Here is a 13,172-nt window from a genome sequence, read left to right as displayed (position 1 = left end):
GGTCAGAGAGGTCTTTTCCTGCTTTCTCCTCTAAGGTTTTGATGGTTTCCTGTCTCACATACCCTAAAGGTCCTTTATCCATTTTGAGTTTATTTTTGTGAATGGTGTGAGAAAGTGGTCTAGTTTCAACCTTCTGCATGTTGCTGTCCAGTTCTCCCAGCACCATTTGTTAAAGAGGCTGTCTTTTTTCCATTGGATGTTCTTTCCTGCTTTGTCAAAGATGAGTTGGCCATACGTTTGTGGGTCTAGTTCTGGGGTTTCTATTCTATTCCATTGGTCTATGTGTCTGTTTTTGTGCCATGGTTTTCATTTTTTTAAATGATTTTCATTTTTTATTTCAGATAGTTATGCCTTAGTTAACATCGTGTGTTTACTTTGAAAACACAGATTCAGGCACTTTTAAAAATGAATTGAAAATATTCCCTGACATTTTTGTTTGTTATTGAAGGGATTTGCATACTTTGATGTGGGAGTTTTGAACAAAAATTTTAATATTTAATGTTTTTACTCCAATTTATAGAATGAAAAGTCAATGTAAGTATATTCTGAATTGTCTTGTAATCAATATACCTTATCACCAGTATTGTCACTCAGTTCCAGTGCCAGAATTTTATGTTTTGTTTATAATCACATTGGTGTCAAGTGGTATTTTTTTTTTAACTTTATTTATTTTCAAGAGACGCAGAGTGTGAGTGGGGAAGAGGCGAGAGAGAGGGAGACACAGAATCCAAAGCAGGCTCCAGGCTCTGAGCTGTCAGCACAGAGCCCAACACGGGGCTCGAACCCACGAACTGTGAGATCATGACCTGAGCCGAAGTCGGCTGCCCAACCGACTGAGCCACCTAGGTACCCCTCAGGTTGTATTGTTTTAACTGTCATGATCTTAAGGGAAAAGATTAGGGCAGTTTTAATGTGTAATTTATGCGTTCATGCCACATGAGGGCCAAATGTGGTTTGGTAATCTCTGCTCAACTAGTTTTGAGAAATGTGGTGCTAAATTTGAATAAAGAGCATCAGATCAGAAATACCAAATATATAATACTATTTCATTCCTCTTAATTTCTTTGAAATACATTGTTTAGAGCATGAATTGTAACATTGTATTGTGGGATGTATGATGTATATATAGAGATTTGACAATATAGTATAGACCAGTACAGGGGAGTAAATGGACTCCCTATATGATTGTAACACTTCTACATTTTATATTAAGTGGCATATTAACTCTAAGTAGAGTGAAAAGTTAAGAATGCACATTATAATTCACAGAATAGCCAATAAAAAACAATGCAAATCTGATAGATAAACCCAAATTGAATCCTAAAAGATATCCAAATGATCCAAAGAAGGAAGGAGTGAAGAAACAAAGGAACAAAAAAACAGAGAGGACAGGCTGAAAATAAAATATAAAATGTTAGACCTAAATCCATATTAATAGTTGCATTAAATATTAGTGGCCCAAACACTCCAACTAAGAGACAGATTATCAGAATGGATACATAGTAAGATCTGATTGTATGCTGTTTATAAGAGATTTACTAAAGACCCAGTTAGATTGAGAGTGAATGGATGGAAAAAATAAATGATGCATATGATAATGAAAAGAACGTCACAGTGGCCTTTTAATATCAGATGAAATAGGTATCAAGGCAAATAGAGATAGGTAAAGAGGGATGTTCCATAATGATAAAAGGGCTAAATGTTCTGGGAGACATAATCATGTATGTATCTAATAATAGAGCCTCAAAATACATGGAGTAAAAATTACCAAATTTAGAGGTAATTTTAGGGGCACCTGGCTGGCTCAGTCAGTAGAGCATGTGACTCTTGATCTCAGGGTTATAAGTTCAAGCCCCATGGTGGGTGTAGAGATTACTTAAATAAAATCTTAAAAAATATAGAGGGAGAAATAGACAATTTTGTAATCATGCTTGATGATTTTAACATTCTTTTCTCAGCAATTGATGGAATATGCATAGAGTAAATCAATAGAAATATAGGTGATGTTACTAATCCCATCAACTATCATTAACTAACTGATACTTATAGAACATCATACTCACCTGACTCATTCACAAAGGCAGACTATATTCTGGGCCATAAAATATTTGGAACTAAATGGTAATGAAAACACAACATCTCAAAATAGTGGGATGCAGCCAAAGCAGTGCTTAGAGGAAAACATATAGTTTTAACTGCTTATATTAGAAAAGAAGAAAGATATAAAATCTTAACAAATTTTCCATTTTAAGTAGCTAAGGGATAAAAAGGACAAAGTAAACACAAGGTAAGTAGAAGGAAGGAAATAATAAAGAGCAGACATGGATGAAATAGAGAAAAAAACATACAACAGAAAAAATAAAGTTAAAGTTGGTTCTTTGAAAGTATCAACAAAGTATTTAAATGTCTAGCTAGACTGATCAAGAGAAAAACAAAAATCACTGTTGTGATACATGGAAGAGAGTTTGTAACTATAGGACCCACAGACATTAAAAGACTAAGAAAATATTCTATACAATTTTATTCTACACAACTTGACAATGAAGATGAAATGGACAAATGTCTATATATAGCCTTCAGTTTTCCATCCTGAGCATATTTCATCATGTCTTAGAACTGCTGTAACTCCCAGATCTTGAATTCTGAAATATCTCTGATTACACAACCTCCTTTCTCTGTACTTCATCACATATTCCTGATGAGTTTCTTCCTTACCTTCATCAAGACCTCTGGTCTCAGTCTCTCCTAACTTTCAGCCTATCTGACTTAACTTCACTTGCCCTTCTGCTCAGTACAGACCCTTAGCTGACTGTATAAAGAAGTTTTTACTGTTATTCTCACTTTGCTCTTGCAGTGACTTGCTCTGCCACCAGTGACTTTGACAATTCCCAGACCTGAGTCAATCTCATTGACCCCTTTTCTATTTCTGTGCCTAGGAGGTAGAGATTGACAGTTTGGGCTGTGCCTGGCTGGGCAGTGGTTCTGGTCTGAGTCAGGCTTGGCTCATTGCACCCAGAACTCCTGTGTCTTTGGTCTGCCTCAGGCACGTTCAGTTTTCCTCAACAGGTCTCTCCTCTTCCAGTAAGGCAACCCAAGTTGGTTCACTTGTGGCTAGGTTTGGGTTCCAGATGTGGAATAAGCAAAGCCTCTTGAGGTCTAGGCTCTGAACATATGTAGTGCCTCTGTTCACACATTATTTTGGCCACAGCAGGTCCCAGGGAGTGGGGGAAATAAGAGTCCTGATGCAGAGAATTGTGGTCACATTTGCAATCTACCATAGGTAATCTTTTGATTTCTCTCTGGTTTGCTTGTGTACTACACTCCTCAAAGCACTCATTTTAAGGTTTTTCTATTGTTTTCCCTGGACAGCCTATTCCAATATCTCAGATTTCATATATATGTAAATTACTTCCACCTGAAATTTCTAGCCCTGGCTTAATTTTTCAACATTTTTTGACATATAATTTCCAGTTTTAGAATATTTTCCATCACCTCAGAAAGATTTCTCATGCCTGTTTGCATTTAATTCCTTTTTTCACCTCTCACCCTATAGTGGTTCTTTTTTTTTTTAATGTTTATTTTTGAGAGAGACAGAGAGAGAGACAGAGAGAGAGAGAGAGAGAGAGAGAGAGAGATGCAGAGAGAGAAGGGGACGGGGGATCTGAAGCATATTCTGCACTGACAGCAGTGAGACTGACGCGGGGCTCAAACTCATGAACCTCAAGATCACGACCTGAGCTGAAGTTGGACACTCAACCAACAGAGTCACCTAGGCTCCCCAACCCACCCCTCACCCCATAAAACCTCTGATCTACTTTCAGTATCTATAGATTTGCCTTTTCTGGACATTGAATATAAGTAGAATCATATAACATGTAGTCTTTTTGCCTCTGGCTTCTTTCATGTAGCTTAATGTTTTTGAGGTTCATCCATGTTGTAGCATATTTTAGTACTTTGTTGTTCATTTTTGTTGCTGATTAGCATTCCATTCTATGAATATACCACACTTTGTTTATCCATTCACTGGTTAATGGACATTGAATTCCCCCCGCTCAGTTTTTAGCTGTTTATAAATAATGCTGCTATGAATATTTGCTTAACATCTTTGTGTGGACATATGTTTTCATTTATCTTAGGTAGATACCTGGGAGTAGAATTGCTTATTTATATGATAAAATTATGTTTAATTTTTAAAGAAATTGTCAAACTGTTTTCCAAAGTGGCTATACAATTTAATATTCTCACCAGCAATGTATGAGGGTTCTAGTATCTTCACATCCTTGGCAGTACTTATTATTGTCTGCCTTTTTAATTATAGCCATTCTAGTGGGTCTGAAGTGGTATTTTGCAAATTTAATTTGCGTTTCCCTGATGACTAATGATTTTGAGCATCTTTTCATGTTCATATGGTTCAAATCTCTGGCCATTTTTATTTTACATTATTTTTTAAAGTGTATTTATTTATTTTGAGAGACAGAGAGAGAGAGAGAGAGAGAGAGAGAGAGAGAGAGCAGAGGAGGGGTAGAGAGAGAGGGAGAGAGAATCCCAAGGAGAGAATTCCAATCCCATGTGGTGGGATCATGACCCAAACCAAAATCAAGAATTGGACGCTCAACTGTCTGAGCCACCCAGGCACCCTGGCCATTTTAATTTTTATTATTTTATTAAAATACTGAGTATTTCACCTGTATTTTTTTGTCTCCCACCATTTCCATTTGTCTGACCACCACTACTACAATATCCTGTTGTAACATTCCATACATACTTAAAACCAAGCAAAGCATGGACTTCCATCTTTAAAAATTAAACAGGCATTTTGGGGGTGCCTGAATAGCTCAGTCAGTTAGGCATCCAACTCTTGATCTTGGCTCGGGTCTTGATCTCAGGGTTGTAGGTTCAGGACCCGCGTTGGCCTCTGCACTGGGTGCGAAACCTACTTAAAAAAATATTAAACAGGCATTTTGGACAACACAGTCTTGGCAATGGAACCTGGACTACATTTATCAAACATAGTAGGGAAAGTTTTCACTCTGCATCATAAAAAGGACAGCTAGATAGAAACTTTCACAGCAGTGAAATAAGATGGGAGAATTTTAACAAACTGTTTAGTTTGTTAAAAAGAGACTTCCTGGGGCATCTGGGTGGCTCAGTCAGTTAAGCGTGCCACTTTGGCTCAGGTCATGATCTTGTGGTCTGTGGGTTCGAGCCCCGCGTTGGGCTCTGTGCTGACGGCTCAGAGCCTGGAGCCTGCTTCAGATTCTGTCTCCCTCTCTGTCTCTGCCCCTCCCCCGCTCATGCCTCTCTCTCTCTCTCTCTCTCTCTCTCTCTCTCTCTCTCTGTCAAAAATAAATAAACATTAAAAAAATGTTTAAAAAGAGACTTCCTCAGGGGCGCCTGGGTGACTCTGTCAGTTAAGGGGCTGGCTTTGGCTCAGGTTATGATCTCACGGATCTTGAGTTGAGTTCGAGCCCAGCATCAGGCTGCTGTCAGAACAAAGCCTGCTTCAGATCCTCTGTAACCACTTTTCTCAGCCCCTCACTGGCTAGTGCTCACCCTCTCTCAAAAATAAATAAACATTAAAAAAAAATAGATTTCCTACACTGCCAGAGATCTTGAATTTGCCACTTGGCCAGTCATCCAAAGCAATTCTCATAATTGATGACTTTGGCTTCCACTTTGGGAAGATAACCACCTTTTTCTGAACTTATTTGCATTTTGCATTATTTAATGTCTTCTATGGAAGTAGGTCCTTTCTGTGTTTTAAGGTTTTTTTTTTTTCTTGTTTTTTTGAAGGATTCTTAACCTTTTGATCTTGGTATTAATGGTCTTGAGTTTTTTCATTCTTGGTTTGATTTCTGTGCATTTCTGGCTGGAATATTTCATATAGATTTCTTTACTGGGGTTTTCCCTTTAGCTCTCTCATCAAAATCATCATCATTATCATCATCTTTCTCCTCCTCTCCATCATATCATCATCTTCATTAGCAGCAAGTTTTACCTTTTTCTGTGGAACTTTACTACCACTTCCAGGGGCAGATCGCTTTCCAGGTATATTTAGGAGTTTCACATCTTCCTCCTCTTCATCTTCTGACTGTGCATCTTCCTACATAGTACTAAATGCTATCCACAGAAATGCACAGCCTTGAATCACAGACCACAGGTGGTGTTATGCCAAAGCACCCAAAGGAAATCATTGACTGTACAGACATTTTCAAAGTTGTCAGTGTTACTGTAATTGGGCTGCCTTCATAATTCATTGTTTCTGCCTCAACATTGTACAATTCATCTTTTTTTTAGACCGAAGATCAGATATATTTATTATCACATACATATAAATTAATGAAACATACCAATGAAAAGGTAAAAGGCTATATAGGATTTAACAAAAAATAATGAACAATGGGTTATGTCCTACATATAAGAATCAAACATTTATATAATGTTCTCAAAATAAATCAATTGTGTAGAGGAACAGATTAATGACTTAACTTGATTTTATTATTTATTTATTTAATGTTTATTTTTTGAGAGAGAGAGAGAGAGAGAGAGAGACAGCACATGAGCGGGGGAGGGGCAGAGAGAGAGGCAGACACAGATCTGAAGCAGGCTCTAGGCTCTGAGCTGTCAGCTCAGAGCCCGACACGGTGCTGGAACCTACAAACTGTGAGATCATAACCTGAACCAAAGTCAGATGCTTAACTGATTGAGCCATCCAAGCGTCCTTTATTTTTTATTTTTAAGTAGGCATAATGCCAAGCACGGAGCCCAGTGCCAGGCTTGAACTCATGACCCTGAGATCAAGATCTGAGCTGAGATCAAGAGTCAGACGCTTAATCGACTGAGCCACCCAGGTGCCTCTTAATTTGATTTTTTTAAATTGAAAGACAATTGACATACAACATATTAGTTTCAGGTGTACAACATGATTCAATATTTATATGTATTGTGAAATGATCACCATAATAAGTCTAATTAACATCCATCACCACACATAGTTACAAAGTTTTTTTCTTATGATGAAAACTTTTAAGATTCACTGTCAGAGCAACTTTCAAATATACCATACAGTATTATCAACCATAGTCCCCAGGTTGTGTATGACTTCTCCTTGGCTTATTTATTTTATAACTGTAAGTTTGCATCTTTTGACCCCTTCCCATATTTTGCTTATCCTCCACTCCTCCTCCTCTGGCAACCACAATCTGTTCTCTGTGTTTATGAGTTTGATCTTTTGTTTCGTTTTGTTATAGATTCCACATATAAATGGGATTATAGGTACAAGAAAAGAAAGCTCTCTGTTCAGATCTGCCTATTTTTTAATTGGGTTGTTTTCTTTCTCTTGAGTTGTTTGAGTTCTTTATATATTTTGGATATTAATGCGTTATCAAATACATGATTGTACAGTTCATCTTTTGCACTGGTCTCTAAACTGACCATTATTAAAGATAACTGGTGTTCATTTTTATCATTATCCATCTTAAACTGATAATTTTTGTCAGCTTGTAGTTCATACCTGGAAAGATAGTTCTGGGGCTTCAGTCCATAGCAGGTAGGAGAGAAGGTAGATGGAGATAAAGGACTGCTGCTCCAGAGAATAGCCACACAGGGTGGACTCATACCAGGGCTGATCTTTGCCCGTTTTTAAGCTGGGTTCTGTGTCTTCTTGTAAGAGTTCTTTGTATAATCTGGATATAAGTCCTTTAACAGACATAAAATTTGTGAATGTTTTCTTATGGTCTGTGGTTTGTCTTTTCATTTATTTAGTGCTACCTTTTTAAGTGTAAAATTTTAATTTTTTTGTTAAATCTAATTTATCAATTATTTTCCTTTATGATATCATATCTAAGAATTCTTTGCCTCCTAGAGTCATGAAAATTTTCTGTTATTTTTTTCTGGAAATTTTAGAGTTTTGATTCTTACATGTAGTCTCTGATCCATTTAGAATTTTTCTTTATTTTATATGAATTATTGATATTCTTTTAAATATTAGTAGAGTTCATCAGTGAAGCCATGTGAGGCTGGTGTTTTCTCTGTGGGACTATTTTAAGTTATCAATCTAAAATTAAATATTCAATTTCTTTACTTTTTATATGCCTACTCAAATTTTCTATTTCTTCTTGAGTCCGTTTGATCATTTGTATCTTTGTAGGAATTTGTTCATTTCATCTAAATTGTCTAATTTGTTGGCTTAATAGTATTCCCCTTTAGTTCTTTGTCTTTCTGTATAGTTGGCAGTGCTTTCAGATTTCTTTTTTCTTCTATCTGGTCAGAAAGTTGGGGCTTTCATTAAAAAGTGTGTGTTCTGTTGCACACTTCTGTGACTATGCCTGCATCCAGGGCTAAATGGCAGGAAGACAGAGAGAATATAAAGTGGTGAGAGTTGACCCCACTCTCTTGGGATCAGAGAGGAAGGTTTCCTTCCTAAGAGTTTTAGTTCCTATTCTTTTGGGACTTCTAATGTCACTGCCAGTGGGATTGCTTGAGGCTGGAAGTTAGGAGAAAAAATGGGGGGGGGGTTGCACTCCCTTCCTCACTCTGCAAGTCAGAATAAGGGGTCTTCTCTTGGAGTTCTCTCTCTCTGATCCTCAGTACCTAGCTCTGGGTTTCAGGGTGTGCGGCTGCATTGCATTCAGTCTGGGGGATACTGGAGACGAAAAATGGCAAACTCATGATTAGTTTGGTGATACTTCGAGTTCTGGCAGTTTTCCTTCAAGTTCCTTGTTACTAGTTGCTTTTCAGAATCCTCAGATAGCTAGTTGCTCTGTGCATTCTGTTCAGTTATATAGTTGTGTTCAAGGGGAGACATATGCTTATTCTACTTTATTGTACTCAAAACCCTGATATGTTTTTAATTTGTCTATCCTCCTTCCACTTTAAGCCTGTTGCTTTTCTCCCTTTTATTTATTTGTTTTTTGGAAAATCTTGTAGAATTTTGCCATCTAAAATGAAGTGTGTATTGCTACGTATAACTCATGTAACACTGCAGATTCCATTTATTTAATCATTATACAGAATTTTTAGTAACTTAACTTTAATATGTTTTCATTTGGAAAAGTTTCTTTTCTTTTCTGATCAATCTCATCATTCTCCAGATTGATGTGTTCTCTAGATTTCCTTCTAATTTCTGGAAACGAAATAGACTGAGATTAAAGAACACCTCTCAGGTTTTGGAGAAAACAATATACATTTTATCATGTTATTGAAGTTATTTACACAGAGAATAGAATTCTCACATTAAGAGTTAGGCAGTAGACCATTAACAAGCTCTAAGTAACTGGCCAACTCTGGAGAATCATTAACAAACATTAAATAAGTAAATTCCTGCCACTGTCCATTCTGCAGTGAACTGTATGGAGGAGGAAGCAGACATTTTCAAGCATTTCAGATGGATGTAGAGTGTAGCTAACTGCCTTTTGTTTTAAAAGCTGCTAAAGGGCATCCCAAAGGAATCCCAAATATATTTGAGAAGATTTGGTGAAACTATCTAGTTTTTGTTTGTTTGAGTTCCTTTATTTTGAAGGAGAGAGCAGGTGGAGGGGAGGGATAGGAGAGAGAATCCCAAGCAGGCTTCACACTGTCAGCACAGAGCCCAATTCTCCTGTGAACCGTTAGATCATGACCTGAGCTGAAATCAAGAGATGGATGCTTAACCAACTGAGCCATTCAGGCGCCCCAAAACTGTCTGGCTTTTCAAAAGTGATGTAATATAACAGAAATTTGCAATGAAAAAAGAAACTTAAAAGTTTAATAATTAATTTATAATCATGAGGTCTATTTCTACTGTTCTGAAGTCCTCTTGTGGGATCTCAACTTCTGAGGGACATTGTAAGAATCTGATGGAATCTATGGTCTATATCTCCAGAAATGTTAGGGATACATAGACATATACGTTTGCATATATGTATGCAAGTGACTAAGGAGGTCCTTTTAATGCTCATGTGTGAATTCCTAGGGCAGAGATAGATTCCAGTTAAGAAATCCTGCAGTATTGGGGCGCCTGGGTGGCTTAGTCAGTTGAGTGTCTAGACTCGTGATTTTGGCTCAGGTCATGACCCCAGGGTCGTGGGATCTAGCCCTGTGTGGGTTCCATGCTGAGTGTGGAGCCTACTTAAGATTCTTTGTCTCTTTCCCTCTGCCCCCTCCCCTTGCTTGTGCTTGCTCTCTAAAGAAATAATAATAATAATTAAAAAAAGAAAAAAAAAGAAGTCCTGCACTAAGATAACCAGGTATCTTTGTCTAGTTAGGGTTGGGATCATTTTCAAAAATCTCTGCCAGGTAAAAATGTGTCCTGGGTAATGCCTTTGGCAGGGTGAGGTGAGTTGAGCTTTAATTCCCACTATGGTTCAGGTGTGAGATGTTGTAGATAACTTCCTGTATATTATCTGTAATGCTTGGAGAGATAGTAATTCATAAAGTTATTCTCAATCTATAGTGTACAACTGGAAATTCTAGCTCACATCTTTTACTTACAGCATGGACGCTGATGTGCTCCAAGTTTGTTTAACAGTGAAGACATACATATTCAGGGAATATATGGGGCTACAAAAACTCCCTGGGGCAATGTGTCTCTGCTTGTCTTTACCATGCTGCAGTAATAGGGCTGCAGAAGTCAAGTGGTATAGTGGACATGATCCCAACTTAGTTGTTAAAAGATCTAAGGACAGGGGCGCCTGGGTGGCTCAGTCGGTTAAGTGTCTGACTTTCGCTTAGGTCATGATCTCACAGCTTGTGAGTTTGAGCCCCGAGTCGGGCTCTGTGCTGACAGCCTGGAGCCTGGAGCCTGCTGAGGATTCTGTGTCTCCCTCTCTCTGCCCCTACCCTGCTTGTGCTCTCTGTCTCTCATAAACGAACAAATGTTTAAAAAAATAAAAAAGACCTGAAGACAAGTCCCATTCTTTAGCTTCCCTAGCATAAATCACTTAATATTGCCAATGCTTACTTTCTTCTTTGGTAAACCAGAAATAGTAATAACTGTTCTTTTTGCAGGATATTCTGAGGATCCATGAAAATAGTACATGTATGTGATTTTTTAAAATATATAAACCTATCGATTTAAACGTAAAGAGACACATAGCTGTGATGAATGGAAACTTCATTCATTCACCCTGCATTTTTTCATTAGCAAGTACCTACAAATCTAACATGCATAGGGAATTTTTTTACTTCCTTATACTCCTGGCTGGAAATATGGCCCTACTATCTCTCAGATACTTTTTAGAATCTGTCCATCTTGTATAGAAAAAAGAGAATAACAGGATGCTTAGTGTTAGAGAATGAGGAAGTCAAACGATCTATGTAATATTTGAGTTGAAGAAAATCAGTAATCAAGTAGTTTATACTAGCTCTTAAATTGATAGTCAAAAAGAGCAGGATGATTTTAGGCTTCCCTGGAAATAGTGAGATCTTATCCTGCCCCACATCCTGGGTCAGAGATGGGGAAATGATAATAGCTGCCATTTCCTGAGAGCTTTCCTATCTTTACATATGTTCTATCTCATTTAATCATCACTTGCCTAAGGTCCTACAGAGGTTGTTCCAAGTTGAAATTCCAACTCTGGTCCTTTTTTTTTTTTTTTTAAATTTTTTTTTTTTAACATTTATTTATTTTTGAGACAGAGAGAGACAGAGCATGAAAGGGGGAGGGGCAGAGAGAGAGGGACACACAGAATCGGAAGCAGGCTCTGGGCTCTGAGCCATCAGCCCAGAGCCTGACGCGGGGCTCGAACTCACGGACCGCGAGATCGTGACCTGAGCCGAGGTCGAACGCTTAACGGACTGAGCCACCCAGGCGCCCCCCAACTCTGGTCCTTTTACCTGCATAGTCCATGCTCATAGCTACCCATCAGAGGAATGGGGCTGAATTAGAGCAAGCTGAACTGGCATTTGCCTCTTCTAAGATTCATAGGGATCAATGTTAATTCACATTTTTGAACCTTGAAAGCTCAGAGCAACCTTTGAGCTTGCTCTTTAGGACTTACAGACGGTGATAACTGCCATCTGAACACAAGATGCGATTCAGATGGGATCAAGTTTTAGCTTTAAGAAATATGGATCTCTGAGCTCCACTTACTAATTTTTGAAATTCTTAAATGAGTGAATTTACAATATTTAATCTATTTTCTGAGAGGTCATTTTCAAGCATATTGGAATTTAAATTTCTGAGTTATTAGAATATATGAAGCAATATGATTATTATAACTTGTAAATATAGTGCATTTTGTCCATTATTATTAGAAAGAAAAATGTGCTGGTGTTTTCCACAGGTGCAGTCAGATGCAGACTGAGGGGCTGAATTCCCCCTTGGTCTGCTCTTTTAGCTGTAGTCTGCTGGTTACAATACTGATGTAGCAGAACAGAAGAAACCAAAGGCTGAATTTTAAATAACATTCTTAGTTGTTTAGACCCTCTTAAAATATTTAGAATATCTAGCTATATGTCTGAATCATATGCTGTACTGGGTGGGAGGTAAAATTAGGAAATTTTGGCTGGCTACTGCTACATTATAATTTCTCTAGAAACCTCAAGAAAATAATGGACTCAAGCATGCCTTGAGCTGTTTTCTGAGAAACTATGGCAACAGGGCTTTTAATTAAAGCCGAACTAGTGTGTGTAGCTTAGAAAAACAGATACTGCCAAACTGATAGCAAGAGTGTATGGGAATAATCCAGGAAACTAAAAAAAAAAAAAATCTTTTTAGATATATGGTAATTCTTTGTTATCTATATTGTTCAAAGAAATAGTAGGAAAAAAAAGAAACAGTAGGAAAGTCTTTTAGTGGATGTCAATATTGGGCCTTGGAATATCCTGTATTGATTTTCTGTAAGCAAATATAGTTTCCTAATTATGCTTTTTAAGGTTAGTATTCAAATTATGTTTCCTGAGTGCAGGTTAAATGACCTTGGAAGGGCTAGCCTGGAGGCATCCTCCTTTGCAAGGGCAACCAACCCGGGATAGTCAAAAAGGATGATCTTTCCATTTTGATAATGGAGACTATATGTGTGCCACAGTGAGACAGCTCGTGGGTTGTTGATCAACAAATTAGTAAACTAGCCTCCAGCTGAGATGAACCATTTACAGCCAACATGCTAGAGTTTGTAAACTCAGAGCATACCAAAAAGTAGTTAAAAAACCCCAAAAAGTAAATGGGAAGTCAAGAGTTGCCATTTTTCTAG

At 37.7% G+C, this 13,172-nt stretch overlaps 1 protein-coding gene and 1 pseudogene across 17 annotated transcripts in view; one reads left to right on the top strand and one right to left on the bottom strand.

Annotated features, from left to right (window-relative positions):
• Positions 1 to 13,172, top strand: part of DST (dystonin) — a 503,266-nt gene that overhangs the window by 11,263 nt on the left and 478,831 nt on the right. The gene's annotated exons all lie outside the window — the stretch shown is intronic.
• LOC101099717 overlaps positions 5,548 to 13,172 on the bottom strand; it is a 31,781-nt pseudogene continuing 24,156 nt past the window's right edge.

This window comes from Felis catus, chromosome B2, assembly GCF_018350175.1.
Source record: "Felis catus isolate Fca126 chromosome B2, F.catus_Fca126_mat1.0, whole genome shotgun sequence".
Classification (NCBI taxonomy): Eukaryota; Metazoa; Chordata; class Mammalia; order Carnivora; family Felidae; genus Felis; species Felis catus.
This window is presented reverse-complemented; position numbering and strand designations above follow the sequence as displayed.